At 58.6% G+C, this 10,198-nt stretch overlaps 1 long non-coding RNA gene across 1 annotated transcript; it reads right to left on the reverse strand.

Annotated features, from left to right (window-relative positions):
• Positions 1-2,252: 2,252 nt before the first annotated feature.
• On the reverse strand, positions 2,253-3,047 carry LOC121003412. Its single transcript, XR_005779472.1, has 3 exons — positions 2,843-3,047; positions 2,557-2,649; positions 2,253-2,317 (listed from the first exon to the last, which is right to left on the reverse strand). It is a non-coding gene; the product is annotated as an uncharacterized LOC121003412 (long non-coding RNA).
• Positions 3,048-10,198: the final 7,151 nt, after the last annotated feature.

Genomic DNA, 10,198 nt, shown 5'->3' on the forward strand with positions numbered 1-10,198 from the left:
TCTCTCCTCATTCTGTATTTTTTCCATAAAGGGCCCGCTCTCCTTTATCAAAGCCTCCCTTTTTTCCTCAAACATATTAATCTCCACCTTTAGCTCCCTAATCCTCTGTGATATATGGAGCCTTTTCTTGCTTGACATGTTGTTTGCTTTAATCCTCTGCAATCCAAGCTCCTGGCTCAGGATTTTGAGGTGCCGCCCCAGCTCCTTGATTTCACGGAGGTGGAACGCCACCCGGGAGCTGTAGGTGGGGGTGGACTCCCCTTCCCGCCGGGACCCCCAACCTACCTGGGACGGCACCTCTCCAGCCCCAGCAGCGCCTCCAATCCTCTTTCTGGAAGCTCCAGGGTCCTCAGGGGGGACTTGGTCGCTGCTGCCACGTCTGATCTTCTTCTCCCCCTCGCCTCCGCCACTTCGGGTCCGCGCACCGGACTCCCTGCCTCCGCCTGACCCCGACAGGGGAGCAGGGTACCTCTCCTTGGAGGACATGGCCGCAGGACCCTGCCAACTCCCTAGGGAGAGGCAGGGCCTGGGCTGGGGAGTGAGATGTTAAACCTCCCCACAAGTCTGGTTCTGCCCAGGGGATTAAGGTGGAAAGAAATCACCCTGGGCCTTGCTGCTTCTGGATGTTCAGGAGCTCTAGCCAGCCACACCCTTCCTCCTCTGCTGCTAGAGCTACACTGAATTACCGCGGCTGCTGGCACCAGACTTGCCCTCCAATAGATCCTCGTTAAAGGATTTAAAGTGTACTCATTCCAATTACAGGGCCTCGAAAGAGTCCTGTATTGTTATTTTTCGTCACTACCTCCCCGAGTCGGGAGTGGGTAATTTGCGCGCCTGCTGCCTTCCTTGGATGTGGTAGCCGTTTCTCAGGCTCCCTCTCCGGAATCGAACCCTGATTCCCCGTTACCCGTGGTCACCATGGTAGGCGCAGAAAGTACCATCGAAAGTTGATAGGGCAGACATCCGAATGGATCGTCGCCGTCACGGGGACGTGCGATCGGCCCGAGGTTATCTAGAGTCACCAAAGCGGCCGGGGAGAGCGGCGGCGGGCGGGAATCGGGGAGGTCGAGACCACCCCCGCCCGCGGGCCCCGCCGCGCCCGGGCCCCCGGATTGGTTTTGGTCTGATAAATGCACGCATCCCTGGGGGTCAGCGCTCGTCGGCATGTATTAGCTCTAGAATTACCACAGTTATCCAAGTAACGGTTGGAGCGATCAAAGGAACCATAACTGATTTAATGAGCCATTCGCAGTTTCACTGTACCGGCCGTGCGTACTTACACGTGCATGGCTTAATCTTTGAGACAAGCATATGCTACTGGCAGGATCAACCAGGTAGGCGACGGAGCGAGGAGGGGCGGTTTCCCGGAGAAACCCGCGCCCCCCAGTGCGGAGAGGGAGGAGGAGGCGGACGGAAAGATCCGGAGTCTGACCGAACGCCCCTGAAGGGCCGAGCGCGGCCCTCTTCCTCCCCCTTCCTAGCCGCTGAGAGCAGAGGAGCAGACGAGGGCGGTGGGGGTGAGAGGGAAGGAGGTGTATCCGGAGGACGAGGAGAAGAAGCCCCCAGGGCCGAGGCCCGGGGACGGGTCGCCTGCCTCTCGGGGTGGCTCCTTGTCTACCCGCTTCAACCCTGTAGTCTCTCTTCTCTGGCATAGACTCAGGGCTATGCGGCGCGGGTGATCCCTGCCCGGTGGCACGGGTTCACCCCGCCGTGGGGGTCGCCAAAGAGTGGGGCCCGACAGCAGAGAAGGGCACGCAGCCGCCGCGCTGGGGGGACGCCGCGGGGACGACCGGGGTTTACTGGGGAGCGGCAGAGGGCAGACACCCCACGCTTCCCTTAGGCCCGAAAGAAATCGGGTGACTGGGGAGCGGCGGAGGGCGTACGACCCAAGCGTCCCTTAGGCCCGGGAGGTCCTCCCGCAGCGAGACAGCGCGACTTCGGGCGCCTTTTCTCCGGAAGTACGGGCGTACGGGTGTCGACCGCAGAAAGAAGACGCGCAGCCGCCGAGCGGAGGGCGCCGCGGGAACGGAACGGCCCGCCCGGGTTACTGGGGAGCGGCGGAGGGAAGACACCCCTCGCATCCCTTAGGCCCGAAATAAATCAGGTCGCTGGGGAGCGGCGGAGGGCGTACGAACCCGCGCGTCCCTTAGGCCCAGGAGGCTGTCCTCCCGCGGTGAGACCGCAAGACTTCAAACGTGTTTCTTCTGCCCGTTCGGGTGTCGACCGCAGAGAAGACGTGCCTCCGCCGCACGGGGAACGCCGCACGGGGACGGGAACGAACCCGGGTTACTGGGGAGTGACAGAGGGCAGACACCACCTACGCGTCCCTTAGGCCCGAAACAAATCGGGTGACTGGGGAGCGGCGGAGGGCATACGACCCACGCATCCCTTAGGCCCGGGAAGGCCCAACCCGTGGCGAGACCGCACGGTTTCAAACACATTTTCCTGCCCGTTCGGGTGTTTGGGTGTCGACCGCGGAGAAGATGTGCCGCCGCACAGGGCGCACCGCAGGGACGGAACGACTCGGGTTACTGGGGAGAGGCAGAGGACAGACACCCCACGCATCCCTTAGGCCCGAAACTAATCGGGTCGCTGGGGAGCGGCGGAGGGCGTACGACCCACGCGTCCCTTAGGCCCGGGAGGTCCTCCCTCGCGATTACAGACGCCTATTTTCTGCCCGTTCGACGGGGAACGCCGCGAGGACGGAACGAACCCGGGTTACTGGGGAGTGACAGAGGGCAGACACCACCTACGCGTCCCTTAGGCCCGAAACAAATCGGGTGACTGGGGAGCGGCGGAGGGCATACAACCCACGCATCCCTTAGGCCCAGGAAGGCCCAACCCGTGGCGAGACCGCACGGTTTCAAACACATTTTCCTGCCCGTTCAGGTGTTTGGGTGTCGACCGCGGAGAAGATGTGCCGCCGCACAGGGCGCACCGCAGGGACGGAACGACTCGGGTTACTGGGGAGAGGCAGAGGGCAGACACCCCACGCATCCCTTAGGCCCGAAACTAATCGGGTCGCTGGGGAGGGGCGGAGGGCATACGACCCACGCGTCCCTTAGGCCCGGGAGGTCCTCCTGCGGTGAGACCGCGCGATTACAGACGCCTATTTTCTGCCCGTTCGGAGCGAGCTCGACAGGACAGCCAGAGGGGTTCCCCCCAAGCAATCCACCCCCGGCAGCAGGAGCTGGGCGAGGGGGTCGCACGGATGAGGGGACCGCCACGAGCGCCGCGACACACAGCGTCGAACCCGGGCTAGAAGGGAGAGGGGACACACTCGCCATATGCCGGCACGGACTCCAAAGTCCGGCCGAGCGAGGGTCCCTACCCGCCGGGTCACGACAAGCCAAATCGATCAAGGGTGAAGAAAGCAGGGGAAGGAGTGGGGGACTCCTGCCCAGGCCCCTGGAACTGCCGGTGGGATGCGCCCACCCAGTTCACTCCCCTGGGCCTCTCTACCTTCTTCCGGGAGGTGTTGGAAAGGGGGGCCCCCTTTCGTGTCACATGCCGCTGAGACCCAGGGGTGTCGAGCCGTCATGCCCAGGCTCTGGAACTGCTGTCGGTATGCGACGGCCAGGTTCGATCTCATAGCTGGTTCTCACGCTCAAACCAACAAAGTCCATATTTCTACCTTCTCTTGCCGGCGGGAGGAGTGTGCGACTCCTGCCCAGGCCCCTGGAACTGCCGGTGGGATGCGCCCACCCAGTTCGCTCCCCTGGGCCTCTCTACCTTCTTCCGGGAGGTGTTGGAAAGGGGGGCCCCCTTTCGTGTCACATGCCGCTGAGACCCAGGGGTGTCGAGCCGTCATGCCCAGGCTCTGGAACTGCTGTCGGTATGCGACTGCCAGGTTTGATCTCATAGCTGGTTCTCTCGCTCAAACCAACAAAGTCCATCTTTCTACCTTCTCTTGCCGGCGGGAGGAGTGTGCGACTCCTGCCCAGGCCCCTGGAACTGCCGGTGGGATGCGCCCACCCAGTTCGCTCCCCTGGGCCTCTCTACCTTCTTTCGGGAGGTGTTGGAAAGGGGGGCCCCCTTTCGTGTCACATGACGCTGAGACCCAGGGGTCTCGAGCCGTCATGCCCAGGCTCTGGAACTGCTGTCGGTATGCGACGGCCAGGTTTGATCTCATAGCTGGTTCTCTCGCTCAAACCAACAAAGTCCATCTTTCTACCTTCTCTTGCCGGCGGGAGGAGAGGGGGTATCGTGCCCGGGCCCCATGGGACTGCCGGGGGTGGGGGGGACGACAAACCACCGGGTTTACTCTCCACGGTCGCCCGCTTCTGAATAGCAAGTCCCCCTTACCCTTTTGGCGGAGAAAGGGCCGGGGTGGGGGACTCCTGCCCGGGCCCCTGGAACTGCTGGCGGGATGCGCCCCTCGACTCCATCCCCTTGTCATGGTCCTCTCCCTCTCTCTCCAAGAAAAATGACAAAGTCCACACGGTTCTCTGTGCCAGCGGGAGGAGTGGGCAACTCCTACCCAGGCCCCTGGAACTGCTGGTGGGATGTGACCACACAGTTCACCCCCCCTGAAGCCTCTCTACCTTCTTCTCTAGGAAACCGCGACTTGAAGGGCTTGTAGAGGGGGACTTGTGCTCAGAGCGCCGCGACACACAGCGTCGAACCCGGGCTAGAAGGGAGAGGGGACATGCTCGCCGTATGCCGGCACGGACTCCAAAGTCCGGCCGAGCGAGGGTCCCTACCCGCCGGGTCGCTACATGCCAAATCGATCTAGGGTGGGTGGAGGAGTTTCGCACAGACAACAGGATCCGAGGGTGGAGAAAGCAGGGGGAGGAGTGGGGGACTCCTACCCAGGCCCCTGGAACTGCTGTTGGGACGTGAACACACTGTTCACCCCCTGGAGCCTCTCTACCTTCTTCTCGGCCCCCCTTCGGGGCTAGGGAGCCGAGACTTGCAGGGCTGGTAGAGGGGGACTTGGGCTCCGAGAGGAGACCTCCAGCTTGTCTCTACCACCTTCCCTCCGGGAATGGCAGAGGGGGAAATTCAGAAATTCTTACCCGCCTACGGTGCTCCTTTCCTGGGCAGACATTTCCAAAAATCCCCCCTGAATCTGTGGAAGTCTTGACTCCCAGCCGACACCTCGGATGTCATGGAACAGATGGTGGGATCAAAACACCCTGCACACCCCCCAGGGTTTTTCTACCTTCTTCCGGGAAGTGTTGGAAAGGGGGGCCCCCTTTCGTGACACATGCCGCTGAGACCCAGGGGTGTCGAGCCGTCATGCCCAGCCTCTGGAACTGCTGTCGGTATGAGACGACCAGGTTCACTCTCATAGCTGGTTCTCTTTCTCAAAACCTCAAAACGGACACCCCTATGGAAGTTCAGCCCAGCGGCCCCCTCTCAAGCTAGGGGTCCCAGACTTGGAGGGCTGGTAGAGGGGGACTTGGGCTCCAAGAGGACACATCTAGCTTGTCTGTACCACCTTCCCTCCGGAAATGGCAGAGGGACAAAGTCGGATTATGTTACCCGATTTGACTTTCATAAGCCTGGGGACGTTTTTCACAAAGTCCCCCTCCTTCATGGAAGTTCAGCCCAGCGGCTTCCCTTGGAGCTAGGGATCCCAAACTTGCAGGGATGGTAGAGGGGGACTTGGGCCCTGAGAGGAGACCTCCAGCTTGTCTGTACCACCTTCCCTCCGGGAATGGCAGAGGGGGAAATTCAGAAATTCTTACCCGCCTACGGTGCTCCTTTCCTGGGTAGACATTTCCAAAAATCCCCCTGAATCTGTGGAAGTCTTGCCTCCCAGCCGACACATCGGATGTCATGGAACTGATGGTGGGATCAAATCACCCTGTCCACCCCCCAGGGTCTCTCTACCTTCTTCCCGGAGGTGTTGGAAAGGGGGGCCCCCTTTCGTGTCACATGCCGCTGAGACCCAGGGGTGTCGAGCCGTCATGCCCAGGCTCTGGAACTGCTGTCGGGATGAGACGACCAGGTTCACTCTCATAGCTGGTTCTCTTTCTCAAAACCTCAAAACGGACACCCCTATGGAAGTTCAGCCCAGCGGCCCCCTCTCAAGCTAGGGGTCCCAGACTTGGAGGGCTGGTAGAGGGGGACTTGGGCTCCAAGAGGACACATCCAGCTTGTCTGTACCACCTTCCCTCCGGAACTGGCAGAGGGACAAAGTCGGACATTGTTACCCGATTTGACTTCCATAAGCCTGGGGACGTTTTTCACAAAGTCCCCCTCCTTCATGGAAGTGGCCCCCAGCGGCTTCCCTTGGAGCTAGGAAGCCGAGACTTGCAGGGCTGGTAGAGGGGGACTTGGGCTCCGAGAGGAGACCTCCAGCTTTTCTGTACCACCTTCCCTCCGGGAATGGCAGAGGGGGGAAAGTCAGAAATTCTTACCCGCCTACGGTGCTCCTTTCCTGGGTAGACATTTCCAAAAACCCCCTGAATCTGTGGAAGTCTTCCCTCCCAGCCGACACATCGGATGTCATGGAACTGATGGTGGGATCAAATCACACTGCCCACACCCCCCCAGGGTCTCTCTACCTTCTTCCGGGAGGTGTTGGAAAGGGAGACCCCCTTTTCGTGTCATGACTCTGAGACCCAGGGGTGTCGAGCCGTCATGCCCAGCCTCTGGAACTGCTGCTGGGGAGAGACGGCCAGGTTCGCTCTCATAGCTGGTTCTCTCACTCAAACCATCAAATGATACCTTCTCTTGCCGGCGGAAAGGAGTGTGGGACTCCTGCCCAGGCCCCTGGAACTGTCAGTGGGATGCGCCCACCCAGTTCACCCCTTGGAGCCTCTCTACCTTCTTCTCGGTCCCCTTAGGGGGTAGGAAGCCGAGACTTGAAGGGCTTGTAGAGGGGGACTTGTGCTCCGAGATGAGGGGACCGCCACACACAGCGTCGAACCCGGGCTAGAAGGGAGAGGGGACGCACTCACCATATGCCGGCACGGACTCCAAAGTCCGGCCGAGCGAGAATCCCTACCCGCCGGGTCGCGACATGCCAAATCGATCTAGGGTGGGTGGAGGAGGTTCGCACAGACAACAAGATCCGAGGGTGGAGAAAGCAGGGGGTGGAGTGGGGGACTCCTACCCAGGCCCCTGGAACTGCTGGTGGGATGAGACCACCCAGCTTGCCCCCTGAGGCATATCTCCCTTCTTCCAAGGGATGTGCGAGACTTGACTCCCATGCCATGATACACCACCTCTGTGGATCAGGAGAGGCCTATCATCGTGCCCAGCCTCTGGAACCGCTGGTGGGATGAGACCACCCAGTTCGCCCCCGGGGCCTATCTGCCTTCTTCCAAGGGATGTGCGAGACTTGACTCCCATGCCATGATACACCACCTCTGTGGATCAGGAGAGGCCTATCATCGTGCCCAGCCTCTGGAACCGCTGGTGGGATGAGACCACCGAGTTCGCCCCGGGGCCTATCTCCCTTCTTCCAAGGGATGTGCGAGACTTGACTCCCATGCCATGATACACCACCTCTGTGGATCAGGAGAGGCCTATCATCGTGCCCAGCCTCTGGAACCGCTGGTGGGATGAGACCACCCAGTTCGCCCCCAGGGCCTATCTCCCTTCTTCCAAGGGATGTGCGAGACTTGACTCCCATGCCATGATACACCACCTCTGTGGATCAGGAGAGGCCTATCATCGTGCCCAGCCTCTGGAACCGCTGGTGGGATGAGACCACCCAGTTCGCCCCCGGGGCCTATCTCCCTTCTTCCAAGGGATGTGCGAGACTTGACTCCCATGCCATGATACACCACCTCTGTGGATCAGGAGAGGCTTATCATCGTGCCCAGCCTCTGGAACCACTGGTGGGATGAGACCACCCAGTTCGCCCCGGGGCCTATCTCCCTTCTTCCAAGGGATGTGCGAGACTTGACTCCCATGCCATGATACACCACCTCTGTGGATCAGGAGAGGCCTATCATCGTGCCCAGCCTCTGGAACTGATGACCTGAGCCAACTTCATTTGAGATAGAAAAATAGTTTATTTCATTTACACATACATATTAATCACTGCTACTTGAAGTGTTGGGCAGACATTCCATCTCCCTCCCCACCATGTGTATTTCCTCCAGGAGGGCAGCGGCAGATGGGGTCCGGTCCTCATCACTACTACAAGATCTCTTCACCAGCTTGTAACCATGACAGATGTCATCTAGCACTTTCTCTCGGTAGTGCCTGTCCGCCGTGGAGTTTGTGTGTGCCAAGTACTTTGCAAACAGTCTTTTCAGGATCAGTGTACCTTGCAAGCGTCCAAGTTTCACAGACCTTCCTGACCACCTGACTGGAGATATCGGGGAGGTTATACCTGGGAACGAAGGGGAGAATAAGCTAAAGATCCGGGCAACAAAGAGACATAGAGCAGGGATAACTGCTTGGGCACTACTCACTTTGATTGGTAGCTCTTGATGTCTCGTGAAACAGTATGTCGCTCAGTTCCCACTGAAGAGAGGAAGAATTTATCCTTTGGATCGTCTATGTCACTTTTGGTTAGCAATGGCCGGACTTTTTCATAGTAGGCCTGAAACCACTGAGGAGAGAACAAGGGTACAAAATGTTTAAATGGAAGACGGTGGGAGCTGAATAACACCCGGGGACCAGCAAAGGGGCATCTCTGCTCACACTCACCGACTCTTCATCATTGTCCAGCGCGAAAGCAGCAACTTGTTGAGTAGAGGTCTTGTGGGTTCTTACACCGATCACACATAGTTTTTCACCTTCGTACTCATGGTGAATCCTCTCATCCCACTCCTCCACCTGCAAGGAGAAGACATGAGGAGCGACGAATGGTGAAAAAGAAACCCACATACAGAACCAGAAAAGCGGCTTACAGTCATGTTTTGGACTACCCCCGGTCGCTGAAGATGCTTCAAGACAAGAAGGCACTCTAGGTAGAGGATAATTTCAGTTTGCTGATAGGAAGCTGCACAGTTCGCCCAGGCTTGGGCTATGCACTTCAAGAACATGCTCTTGGCATCCCTGAGGACTGCTCGGCAATCGGACGGGCTGGGTGATTTTTGGCTCAAGGCCGCGTACCTAAGACAAGGGGAGAAAGAAGACCAGAGAAGTTAGGTACTCACCAACAGGGAGTGGGGGAAGACCAACAAATGACTCCACCATCCCAGCCCTACCCCAGGCTCCACATTCACCTCTTGTCGACCCTGTCTCTTGAGAGCCTCTTGGATAGGATCTTTTGGATGTCCTCAGTGACCGTGATGAAGAACTTGCACTTCTTATACAGGTCAGGCTGCCTGATGGAAAGGTTGGTGGAGCGCATATTGTACTTTACGAACCGCCGGATACGCTGGATGCAGTTTAGCCTAGTCTGGTTAGAGAGCTTGGCTTCTAAGAGCTTGTCAAAGTAAGAACGAACCTTCTCAATATCGCTGACAAAGTCTAGGCAGGCACGTTGTGGGTTCATAAAGTATAGGAACCGGGCAACCGCATCCACCTCCTGCCTGTGATTGCTCAGGCCCAGCGTAGACCGCAGGTAATTGGCGTAAGGTTTCAACAGAGGATCCCCAGAGGGATGACGGTTGTACAGCCCAGCGTCCTGCATCCTCTTCCGTGCAGCACCTTTCCCTGTGGTTTTCAAAGTCCTAGAGGCAGGGGAAAAGGATGATGAGAAAAAGGAAACAGTCACGGTGGAACCATGAAAGTCAAGGTTCATCACCGAGTGTCGTGTACCCACCTGGGAATGAATTGAAAGAACTTATCGTCGCTATCATCTGGAGACTCGGTTGCAGATAATAGGCCCATGGATCCTGAAGGGGTCACATCCCCCTCCACACCTGAAAGGGCCAGATCCACCTCCACTAGGCTCAGGGTTACAGAGGCACACTCCTCCACTGGGCTCACGGTTCCTGAAGAAACCTCCACCACCACTGGGCTAACGGTTCCTGAAGAACCATCCTCTGGGCTCACGGTTCCTGAAGAAACCTCCACCACCGGGCTCAAGGTTACTGAAGCACCCTTGTCCTCCACCTCCACTAGGCTCAGGGTTATTGAAGCCTCATCCTCCTCCACTAGACCCACGGTTTCTGAAGCTACATCCTCACAATCACTGCTGAGCTGGCAAACAGTTCCATGATCGTTGGGGGTGGAAGATGAAAGATGCTGGCTGGCCTGGGCAGGAGGAATAGGAGTACCAGACGTCAAACTGGCAGCGCTACAGAGAGAAGTAGAAGGTACGTAAGTAACTAGAAGGGTG

This window comes from Bufo bufo, chromosome 6, assembly GCF_905171765.1.
Source record: "Bufo bufo chromosome 6, aBufBuf1.1, whole genome shotgun sequence".
Taxonomy (NCBI): Eukaryota; Metazoa; Chordata; class Amphibia; order Anura; family Bufonidae; genus Bufo; species Bufo bufo.